We start from the raw sequence: 13,412 nt of genomic DNA on the forward strand, positions 1-13,412 counted from the left end.
GATGTATTTTTTCAATCAATTAATAACTAGGGAAAAAGACATGAGTTGGCCAATCAAAATAATAAGTATAAATAACACAACTCCCAATCATTTTAGAACTAATTACATCCTCTCCCATTTTTATTAATTAGTTTACTCTCTCTCCATTTTCACATACATAAGAAACACGTATATACATAGCTTCTTATGTATATGTGAAAGTTTTATTGCCATTAAAAAAGGAACTAACGTATTCCCTTTCTTTAAGGATGTTGTTAAGTCAACTAATTAATTAAGTGGATTAATGCTTCCTTAATTTATGTAACAGCTTCTGAATGTCAAATTTTGAATTAATCAAATACATTAAAAATAAATCATACGAAAATCACACACCCAGAAAAAAATCAAAACACTGATTTCTTTATCTCTCTGAAGACAAAAACTTCAATTGAAATTCTGTAAGATGAATATTGTTATTCTTTTAAGGCACTCTGGTCAATGGAGAACCAAAACAGAATATGTAAATTATAAAAATAAAGGGATCGTTATTCTGAATCGATAAGTTACTTGAGGTTGATTTCCTCAACCACTGACGAATTAAACATTGATGAAGTGCAAAAAAATATTGATGTACATTATGTAGTAGACGGGAATGAATCACCTTTTCATATCCGTAATGACAATGGAGTTCGGTTGTATATCGAGTTAAAAAAAGCTCAACTAGCCTTTATTATGTACTCGTTGTGCATATCAACGATTGATAAATCTTCAGATGACATACAGTTTGATAGAAATACAGGAGTTGTTGTTTGCATAGAAGGTGTTGAATCAGATGCTATGGATCTCGCTGTTATAGAGATGCATAATCAATATGCGTTGTATGTTCCTGAGTTCTAGGTTAATAATTTGATCTGTGATAGCAAGAGTATTGATGTGAAGGTGAAATAGATGTATAAGGATAAAAAGACACTAGTTTTAGTGATGGAGAAATTTATTGTGACACATGAATTCAATTGCAGAGCTAAACTTTCGGACAAAAAAAGGTAATACATCTTCTTTTGATTTGTTCAAAAAGTTACCATGTAAGCTGTATAGATTATGTTTTTAGGATTAGAAAATTAGTGAAGCATATATTGTTGTCCTGTTTGTTAGTTATGTTAATGTTTTTTATGATTAGAATTTGGTGTGGTTAGATTCTACAATTGTATTGTTACTTGAAGTAATTGATTGTCAATTAACATATCTTGCAAATTATTTGTATATGTTAGTGTAGTGTCGTAGTAACAGAGCATTGTAAAAATGATTTTTCAGAAGGTAAGGTTTTGTTTATGTTGTTACATATACATATGACTTCGTATGTATATGTTTTACATAGAAACAATTTCAAAATTATTATTTTTTGTATGCATAACCACTTCGTATGTATATGTTGTATATGTTTTTTTAAAGTAGTTCTGATTAGTAACATGAAATTCTTAAAAAACATATACATTAATACAAATACTTATAATATTGAATGTTAATGAATACTGCAGTTATGTCCTCCAATGTTACATCGAGGATTGTAAGTGGACGCTGGAAGCATCTAGCTACAAAAAAATAGATGTTTTTATCATCAGGAGATTTAACCCAGAACATTCGTACAGTTGCGTGATATGGTACTGAAGAATATTTTGGCAACTACCACTTTTGTGTGTGAATTCACGGCTCCTAATTTAGTTAACCATAAGATAAAGCACACCCCGTCCGACATAATGAAAGAAATAAAAGTTGTATATGGGGTTGATGTAAACTATATGAAGGCATGGCGTGCAAAGGAGTGGTGTCATAGCGATGCTTAGGGGTGGTCGACTGATGGTTATAGGCAGATGCCAAGATACGTGTATATATTGAATAATGTGTATCCCAATTCACACATTGCAATGCATAAGTCATGGGATAATCGGTTCATGTAACTTTTTATAACGTTGCATCCAATGATAAGGGGTTTTGATTGGAGACCCATTGTAGTTGTTGATGGTGCGCATTTAAGTGGACCATATCAACGGACTTTCCTCTCAGCAAGAACACTGGATGGTGCAGGTATGGATATTTCATTTTTTAAATTCTTTAGTTTTTTTTTTTTTGATAAAAAATTATTACTATATAAAAAAAGATTTTTTTTAATTTATTAATATTTCAAATATTTATGTTGACTTTTATTAATATATTTTTTATGTAACCTAGGATGTATATTACCGCTTGCGTACGGGGTTGCGGATATGGAGAATGACAGCTCATGGTCATGGTTTTTCAACCAGTTCAAAGCTGCTTTTGGAGAACGAGATAATATATGTGTTATCTCTGATAGGAATGAAAGCATTATCAAAGCAATTAGTATTGTATATCGAAATATCCCACACCTTTCATGCATTTGACATCTCTGAGAAAATATTTGTGGTTACTTTCGGAAGAGCAAAGAAAGTATTAGTGATTTGCATTATTTAATATCTAAGGCTTATAGAAAAGATAATTTTGACTACCTAATGGGAAAGATTGAAAAAGTTGATCCCAGAGTGAAAAAATATCTACAAGAAACTAGATATAAAAAGTGGAGTAGGCGCCATTCAGCAATAAAAAATGGTCGGATAATGACTTCAAATATTGCTGAGTATATAAATGGGTGTTTGGTGGAGGACCGGGAATTGCCAATATATGGATTCTTAGAAAAGGTGTAAAAGTTATTTGGATCTTGGAACTGTAAAAACAGTGAGATTGTGTAATACCCCGAAATTCCCAACCGATAGTAGAACCATGCTTCAAGCTCATGAGAAATAAATTTTAGTGGTTTGGTAGTTTTATTATCAAGTTTGATGTATATTAAGGCCTCAAATACATCCTATCTATTAGACGAATCAAAACATCCCTTACCGATTAAATTCTTGGAAAGGATATTAGTATAGTCAACTTTAAATGAGAATATCTCTCGTTATACTATGAATTTTTTATCTCATTACCCACCAACAGATAGATAATTGAATTATCTTTCCAACGATACTAATTTCACCCAAATCCGATATTGTAACAAAAATTTATACCCATTTTACTCCAGCATGTAAGCCTGGCAACTAAGTGACGACATAAGCTGACGGCTTATCAGCCCATGTCGTCAGACTTAGACAGAAACCCATGAATTTCAGCTCCCAGGTGATGACCTGGGCTGACGGGCTATCATAGCTCTGATGGCTTATCAGCCTTGGTCATCAGCTGAAAATTTCAGCAACTGGGAAGTGATTTCGTAGAGGTATGTTGGTCTTTTCCCTCACCCTAAACCTTACCCCCACGACATAAAATGCCAAAAATATGTACTTAGCTATGGTGATTTAGTTTCAGAAGCTCTTAACCCTCTTTGTTCCCAAGAACAAAATTAAGTTTTCTTCTCAATTAACTTCAAGACCCCATCACACTCTCCACAAGGTAATCAAGAATTAAGATTCCCATTCCAGAACCTTCAAAAAAAGTCATTCTGTTTCAAGATTCAAGATTGTGAGGTATGTCCGATGTTGATTTTTGGGTTCCTTTCTCCCAAGAAGTTCAAAAATCCTTTTCTAAATTCAAGATTATACATTTATGAGATTGTCATGACTTTTGTGAATAGAAATTAAAGTTCATGTTGATGAGTTTCAATTCATGACTTGATTTTAAAGATCCAAGCTTTGTTCCTACTATGCGATATTCATGATAAAACCCCTTCAAGTTGCATGATATTGACGTATTCATGATAATTAAGTATAGAATCTGTGGTATAACCAAAGCATGCTCCCCATATGTTTGATAGAATTCTTAAGTAAAGAGAATAGTGCCTTTTTAGTATGCTAAGCATGAAATCCCCAATTATGCAATAACTAGTACATGCCAAGCGTTTCTTGAAATGCCTTAGTGAATGTATTATGATAAGTTGCATGCATTCTTATCCATGTGTAGTCCTTATTGAACAACTATGAGATATTAGTATGCATACCCTATACATTTACATATTTATGACATTCAAGTGATTGACGAGATATTGTATTGATTGTGTTGTGAGTGAAAGTACATTGTCATGATATTCAAATGTGGTCCTATATTATTTATTTATGTTATCGAGTCCTGGGGGTATTTATACCCAAAAACTTAGTTGCTTGTCAAGATAATCTCAGTCGTGCTATGATCAGTAGAATTCAATCTGCTACAGAACTTAAGAAAATTTAGTAATCTCAGTACTAGTTCAATCCAGTATCTGTATCATTCTAACTTAGTTCCGTCTCTAGTTCGGACCTCAGTAGTATTCAGAATTCAATTCAAATTTCAGTAAAGCTCAGTTAGTTACAGCACTCAATAGTATTCAGGCAGAAAGTAGAATTTCGAAGTGTTCCGTCAGACAACGAAATCAAGTGAACTCAGTCAAATCAGTCAAGTAATATGATCAGTAACAAATTTAGCTCGGTCTAATATGGATTAAGAATCAGTTCAGTGTCTTTCAGTTGGGAGTAGGAACTAGCACCGAGCGAGTGCAGGGACGACGACTTCCCCGTTAGAGAGGCAGAGTCTTTAGAATTAGTCCCTGAACTCTAGAACTACATAGCGTAGGACCAGGAGTCACCCATTAGATTAAGGTTTGACTACCTTCTAGGAGTCACCTGATGCCTTAGGCTTGACTTCCTATTCAGGGTCACCCGTTAGAGAGGCTTGACCATAGTAGTGCCTTTACCCGTGGCATGGTACTGACACCCTTCCAGCTGGGGTTACAGGTTGGACCCCACTTGTTCAGATCAAAGCATGTCGGTTAAGTGAGAACTCCCATAGTTTCAACTTCAGATTTAGTCTCAGTTAAGAACTCAAATAGTTCTTCAGATTTAGGATCGTCAGATACGATCACACAGCTCGATGAGAAACTTAGACAGTTCCCCAGATTCAGAGATCACCCACGAGATAGGCTTGATCTCAAACTCAGTCAATCATTATGATTATTAGTAGATTAAGAGATCACCCGCTAGATAGGCCTGATCTCAGATATAAACCATTATTATCACAGTAGAATCAGAGGTCACCCACTAGATAGGCCTAATATCAGTTATAGTCAATCATTATTATTATGAGTAGACTCAGTTTTTCAGTATCCCAGAGCCAGTAAACTCAGATATCAGTACTATTAGACTCAGACATTAGTAAGTTAGTATTCAGAAGTTATTATTCTGTGTTACTATGATTTCAGTGATAGCTTATGCATTCATGCATGTATTCTCATTCAGCATACTCAGATTGTCTAGTCAGTATTGTTCATACATAAGCCCTTGTATTTGGTTTTACCTCATCTAGCATACCAGTACATTCAAAGTACTGACGCATACTTTTCTCTTGCGCTATGGTGTTTTATACCATAAGTTCAAAAGCGCGAGATCCAGAGCACCCATAGTAGTCCAGACTCAGTCAGTAGTAGTAGACGTAGCAGTGAGTCTTCATCATTTGAGGATGATTCTTATTTCAGTATTACATTAGATTCAGTTTATTTCAGTAGTTGGAGTTTTTTGGGGACATGTCCCATCAACTCCTTATTCAAACAGTTCAGAGGCTTTCAGACTGTAGAGTTTTTTAGACTAGTTATACAAACAGTTGTTTCAGTTTTGATATTGACAGACATTATTCAGTTGTATGTTAAGTTTTTGAACCTTATGGAAAGTTTCCGCCAGTTTTCCGTATGTATTTCATTATATTATGCAATGCTCAGTACAGGTACCAGAAAAGAGTTAGCTTATGGTTCTTCGGGATCATAAGCACCGTGTAGCATTTCGGTTATAGAAAATCAGAACGTTACAGATTGCTTCATATACAAGTACGACTTTAGATCATAGATTTGATGAAATTTCAACTCTCAATAGTGTGAAAGCTTTGAGGATAACGGTATGTAAGAATTTTCTGAATTTTTACTATGCATTTATATGTATTATATATCTTATTCAATATTAAACTTTTTAAAAAAAATCCATAGAAAGTTTAATGTTTGAACTTTTTATTTTGTTCAGGTGAAGGCATCCTCACCTTACATATACTCAGTTTATGAATCTAGACGAAGATACATTGTCGACCTTGAAAGTGGTTGTTGCAACTGTGGGAGGTTCCAAGTATATCAAATACCTTATCCTCATGCCATTGCCGTGTTAAGTCTAAACATGTAAAAGATCTTGGTCCATATTGTTCAGAATACTACAAACCAGCAACTTTGACGAAGATATATGAAGTTCCAATCGTTTCAATGCCAGATAAGAAAGACTGGGATGTTTCTAATAATGTAGATGAGGAAGAAGTGTTTCCCCCGATATACAAAAGACTTCCAGGAAAATCGATGAAAGGGAGGAAGAAAAAATTCAGCGGAACACTTTCATCAAGCACAAATCATTGCGGACGTTGCGGACATGAAGGGCACAATACACGTTCCTGCAATTTCTTTCCAAAGAAGAACTAAGTTTTTGTTTCCATAAACTATCTTCTAATTAATCACTCGGTTATTGTTATGTGTTTTTTAATAATGACTCCATTGAATAGCGTTACTTTGCTTCTTTAACATTGAAATAAATAATATTTTTCTTCTGTTTATCTGTTTTTCTGATGTATTTTTTCTCCTTTGTGTTGTTTATCTGGGATATTTAATTTATATTTTTTTTTATGTATTTACTAACTGAGATAATAACTTTATGAATGTTTATTTGTAAAAAGTTAAGCATCTATATATGCATCTATTTGTAACTGAGATTTGTGTTATTTTATACAAAATTTAATGACCTCATGCTTGTTTATTAGGGCATTTAGTGTACTTGACGAGATGGTTTATAAGCCTATAATACTATATATTATTATAAATTAGATTATATGTAAACAGTTAGATATAGAGATATTATATTGTTTTGAGTTAATGATGTTAATATGTTTATCAGGAATATGTATATAAGGTGCAAAATATGTAAAACGTATTAGGTATGATATGTGCCAATATATAATATAATTATATATGTTATCCAACATACAAAACCTTTAAATATTGTCTTTAACTTATATATGTCTATTATTTGAAATACACATACTTTTATGTATATATAGGTGCAGAATATATAAACTTAATCTTTAATTATAGACTTTAATCAACTATGTATATTATTTAATAAACATATATTTTTATCAAACGTACTTAACTTTTAATTGTAGTCTTTCATCAGGTATGTATATTATCTAATATACATATATTTTTAACTAACGTACATAACATATAATATTAGTCTTTAATAAGCTATGTATATTATTTAATATACATATATTTTTATCTAGCATACTTAACTTTTAATTATAGACTTTAATCAGCTGTGTATACTATCTAATATACATATAAAAGTTATCTAACATACTTAGCCTATAATTATAGACTTTAATCAGGAATATATATTATTTAATATACATATATTTTAATGATATCTATTGATATAGTATAACACAGGTATGTATATTAATTAACATACATAAACTGTAGATGTAAAATTTGATTCAGCTGTGTTTTTAATCTAAATTACATAGATTACATGTACCTTTATGTTTATTTTTCAAGATACATTACTAAGTTTTATGCTCTACTATGCATATGTAAACATACAAAACTATTATATTCTCTTAAATGACTAAGTTTTAATCATTCTTTCCGATCATAATAAAAAGTACATATTTGTGTAAATGTGATTATATTCAAAGTTTGAAAGGTAATGTACAAGACACAATAATCATGTAGGTACTTTTTTATCCTCGTCATACAATCATGCATTCAATATTCATCATTCACAACAAAATTCATATGAAAAAAAAGCTTCACCATATTCATCAAATAAAAGTAAATTTTTATATTCTGTCATACAAAACATCTAATAATGTTTAACATTCATCGTTCCTAACAAATTCACAGAAAGAAAAAGTCTTTACAATATTTTTCAATAAGTCTACTCAATGCTAACTATTCCACATTCATCATGAATTGATATAGTTTTAGTCCTCGATCTTGGAGGATCATCATTTTCATTAAGATAGTCTTTCTTTGCTTTGCAAATACCGTAATTTTAAAGTAGTGACGAGTATCGTATTCGATGATATTCTGCTTCAAAACCAACAGAAGGCACATTCATTCGTATTCTACATAACCCGCTACAAAATCTCCACAATTCCTGACATGTATACAAAAATCTTACATGTTCTTCCGTAGTAATTAAAAGCAAAGAAAAAAATACGTTGTTTCATACAAAACATAGACAGTAATATTTCACAAAAATTAATATCGAAATTTACTTACACACTGTCACATTCTTGTTGCATAATGTCTTGAATATACTCAATCTCAAAGGAATTTTGATTCACAAACTGTGTCTTTTGACTCATCTTATCCCTATATGCTTCAAGATTAGCCCAATCTGTACGAGATGTTTCTTCAAAAAAAATCCACTGCCAGAGAGGTAAGTTGGCATCATCACAGCCAACTTGTGAATCTCATTAATTGATTTCATATTTCTTAGATTGGACAGCGAGTCATAGACGCGTATGCGTCTATCCTTTAGAGACATAATAGCTAAAACCCAGTAAAATTTTTCATTGCAGTTGACGGAGAAATACACCTCGTCATCTAGGTGTCATGGTAACCCAGATGAAATGCGATATCCCTTGATTATGTTTGTCATTGCCTCTTCATTTTGGGCCACAATAATAGACTGAGCATAATCTTGTTGTGTAGTTTTTGAAAAAACAGTCAGTGATTGTGAATCTGTATTCTTGATCTTCCCTTAATTTGAATTTCTTTCACAAGTGATAAAATACCACATCAATATGTTAAAAATTTGAAAAACAAAGAAGTGCAATTATATCATAGATGATATACAGGATATACAAGTTAGGAAAACTAATTTGGACATACATCTCAATAAGCACGCATATACATATAATATGCTGACATGTAGGAGTTTAATAAAAAAATTGCACCTTTAACACTGGCAAACTTTTAACATATTTATATGTTTTTAATAAGTTATATGAGTACAAAAAAATATAACTGTTAATGTAAATATACGTAACACTGGGATTTAGTATCTATAAATTTGAATTTCATAGGCATAACATGCACTAATATACATATGTAGCAAAACATTAGTATTTAAACACGCATGACAACTAGCAAGCATATACATAGAATAAGGTTGACATATAGCAAATACAAACAGGTATTGTAATTTGCAATTGGGTATATATTTAGATAATAGTGAACTGAAGGCATGCATAAACTTTCTCTGATAGGCAGCTATATACACTCTGGTAATTCACATACACTACAAAATCAATTAAATATGAAAGCTTATAAAATTTAAAAGTCTAAATACCTCATTGTTCCAACATGCATTCTTTTAAGACATCAAGTAAAATCAATTTTTTGATCATGCATGAGCAACAACAAAATCGATATCTTGAACTCCAAGAGAAGAGGATCTTGCTTTGTAGTATTCATCATTTATTTTTCTATTAAAAAATAAATTTTGTTAGTAGGAAAAAAATTAGTACACTAATTGACAAAATAATTTTAATTTAATAATGATAAAAACTTACATTTTAGCATAAAACTTCAATAAACCTTCTTCAATTCACTGTTTGTACTCTTCAATTACACCTCGTGGCATATCATCAGATATCAAGAAATTATCAAATACGAATTTTTATTTTGTATCTCTATTTTGATCCTCAATGTCTTTTGAACCAGAAGCATATTCTGTCAAGTATGGTGACTTGAAAACTTTGAATTTAATCTTGGTTCTCTTTCTCGAGGTTTTGGAAGCTTGATAGACAGCAACAACTGCATAAGGTAAATCTGAAGGAAGTTGACTATCAGATATGTGTTGTTGGTTCACGATTTCTTCTGATGGTGGAACGACTGCTAGAGGTAGATCCTCCACCGATGCTGGAAGACCTTTCAATATGGCATCTATCTCTCTTTGAGCAGATTCAGAAATTGCACTCGAGTAATCATCGTAATAGTAAATATTACGTATGTAGTGTCAGTTTTGATTTAACAAGTTAGTAAAAGTAGTGTCACGTGTGTCAAATTAGACATGTAATTTAAAAAAATGACTTTATAAATTTATCCGTTGATCTTTATGGTTATGCACGGTACTATATGTTTCAACATTAACATTATAGAGTATCTGATTTTCTACAGCTTCAACAAGAACTTCTAACATGGCAGTTCCAATTTCAGCACTAACTCCTTCAATATCCTTAAAGAGGTAACATAAAACAGTCAAAAAAGTAAGTCATTTTATCATTTTAATTGTAAGCATTAAAACATGATATTTTTAATATATTTGACCTATATATGAAAAAAAATGACTTTGAATATTTACCTTGTGATCTTTACAGATATGCACGGTACTAGATGTTTCAATATTGGAATTAACAGATTTCTGATTTACCAGAGATTCAACAAGAGCATTCAGATAGTTTCAATATCCTTACTACATCTTTCAACCTGCTTTTATAGATAACAAAAAACATATACATAACTATGTTAGTTCATTATTTTAAATGTAAATATTAATATATTTGATGTTTAACCTCAGATTGTTCTTGTATAGGACTGCGGTTCTAATCAAAATAAGCATCCTCCATTGTATCATCACTATACTCTATGCCTATTGATTTATCAGTGTTGCCGACAACCTACGAATTAAAAATGAGAATTGCATTGTTTATTAAATCCTTCAAAATTTTGATGTGCAGCTTATGTATATTATAATAATATACATATAACATAACACATATAAATTGTATTTCTAATCAAACTGACAGAAACAATATTCAATTTGATATTCTCAGCTGAAAGAATATCATAACATCAAAGAATGAAAGAAAAATTCATATATGTAACAAAATATGTATAACTATTATTTATGGGAAAATACCTTTTTTTCTTTTTCTTTCAAGGTTGTGACGATAGCAATATCTTCAACATAATCTTTAGATTGTACATTTCCTATTGTGAAATCTCCAACTTCCTAATGCTGCTACAATTAGTGTAGTATATGGTTAAGAAAAACTTAGATAACATCAATCTATGATAAGAAAAATGTGTACTTAAAAATAATTACCCTTTTTTCTATATCTTCAACATTTGACATGATATCCATCTCATCAACTTGATCTTGTGATGGTTCATCTCTGATAGTTGAACCTTTCAAATCATGATTCTTTTGATTTTGTTATAGAAGATATGTAAGACTAAATTTGAAAACATCAATTTGAACTAAGCTAATGGGCTGAATTAACATTAATATGATTTCAATTTGTACTTAATAACAAAAACATTGATGTCATTCAACAAATAAGATTGTTGTTTTTTTAATATGAAATTAAAAATTTCATGTAAATGTTTTAAATATACATAGCAGTGTTATGTGTATATGTTACAACATACATATCTCATTGACTTTATGTATTGTAATATACATAGAATAATTATGTATGTGAACTAATATACATAAAATAATTCTTTGCTACTATGTCAATATAACTATTATTTTCATGATAAATAGTTAATATACATAACAGCTTGTATGTATATTATATAACATAATGTACACATTTATGTATATTATAAAACATGCATAAAAAACATTAAAAATACATAATATAATTTTAATTCAAAATATATATATAAATACACAAAAACGAATCAAAAAGAAATATAAATTCATGAATTATATAACGTAAATCAAATTTAGTTTACCTTTTCATTTTTTTAGATGTTGTGTTTCAACATTTGAATGAGTTCGGCATATTGTTTATTCATTTTTTCATTTGAGTCTTCATGTTGTTTGACTATTAGATCATGAAGAAAGTTGAATTTTGTGTCAACCTGCATATCAAATACAGTAAACATGTTACTGTTTTATAAAAATATTTTATAGTGTTCACCTTATGAATAAACTTACATAAGACTGCAAAACTAATTTTATCTCATCCCACTTTTCATCAGAATTGTCCTGACAAATTGACTTGTTGGATGATGATGGAGTTGTCTTTGCGGCATGAACACGCTCTGAATCAGAAAATGGTATTTTTTCAGTTGGCACAGTTCTTGTTGAAATAAAAGATGATGTTTTCTAACAAACTTGCTTCTCGATAGTTGCGGCATCAAAACAGACTGTCCTACGCCTCTTAGTAGGTTGCTATGCTGAAGCATCAATAATCAACCCTTCCTTCTTGAGAATTTCTGTAGGTGGGACTATACTAAAATCCTCAAAACCTTGTATATCGAGGTCCCATTGTAAATCTATGTCAACAGTAGGTCTTTTACCAGAACGATAGGCAACAGTTTTTGGTGAAAATTCAGATTCAGCGTCGTTTAATTCAAATCCCTTATCATTTGTAAATTAAGGCTTTGCACTTTTTCATGAGTTGGCCGTACATTGTTGTATACAAACTGTTAAACAATAAATAATATCAACATTAACACTTTGTTAAAGTCAGCACATTGAAATATAAAACTAAGATCGAAATAATATACATCATACTTATCTTGTTGAACATACCACCCATAAACTTCTCGTACTTTACTTTTATTCCAACCACCGTTCAGTTGAAAATTCATGGAATTACATTTCTCATCCGCTCAGCTATCGTACTGTCTACCTCAGAACAGGATTCATACATTCAAACATTCAAAACATGAGGTATTCCTCCCATCGAGTATAACTGTTTCTCAATCAAAAAAATTTATCTCCACGTTGCAATAAGCTTTTCAAATAAACTCTTCCCCCATGGAAATTGTTCATAACTACCATTCTCAACCATCACAAAATTCGATCTGCTAATGGTAGTATCACATACTTTTGAATATAGAAAGGTGTGAATGAAGTAAATTATTGACACATTCAAAGCATCAAAATTATTATCAAAGTTTCTCAACTTGAATCGATGTATAAAAAGAGTCCTTTTGACAGAACTTTTTGATCCTGAAAAATACTTCGCCATTAATACGAATTTGATGAATTGAAAAAGAGGTGTTCCTCAATGCTCCTTGAACATTTTAGACCGGATATAATGGTATACTAAATAATAGAAAACTTAAGTATGATTCCCTGCACGTAAAAGTGAATTTCCTCTGGGTTGTCTTGCTCTATCTCAAGCATAAGTAAGCATTTGGATATTTGACCCTGATAATTTCACTGCAGCATGTCTAGGAATGAATCAAAAATTATTTGTCAAAACAGATTTAGAACTTTTCACCAAGATAATTATTTATTTCTTCTCCAAATTTTTTATTTCAATAACTATTGGAATGCAACGAATGCGCAGGGACTTTTTTTTATCCTATATTTCATACCCTATTGAGAATAAAATAACAC

The 13,412-nt window shown here is 31.0% G+C and overlaps 1 long non-coding RNA gene across 1 annotated transcript; it reads left to right on the forward strand.

Moving 5' to 3' along the window:
• Positions 1-329: 329 nt before the first annotated feature.
• LOC107872538 lies at positions 330-2,765 on the forward strand. The gene is made up of 3 exons (XR_001674901.2): positions 330-1,022; positions 1,515-2,061; positions 2,206-2,765. It is a non-coding gene; the product is annotated as an uncharacterized LOC107872538 (long non-coding RNA).
• Positions 2,766-13,412: the final 10,647 nt, after the last annotated feature.

The sequence above is a fragment of the Capsicum annuum genome, chromosome 5 (genome assembly GCF_002878395.1).
Source record: "Capsicum annuum cultivar UCD-10X-F1 chromosome 5, UCD10Xv1.1, whole genome shotgun sequence".
Taxonomy (NCBI): domain Eukaryota; kingdom Viridiplantae; phylum Streptophyta; class Magnoliopsida; order Solanales; family Solanaceae; genus Capsicum; species Capsicum annuum.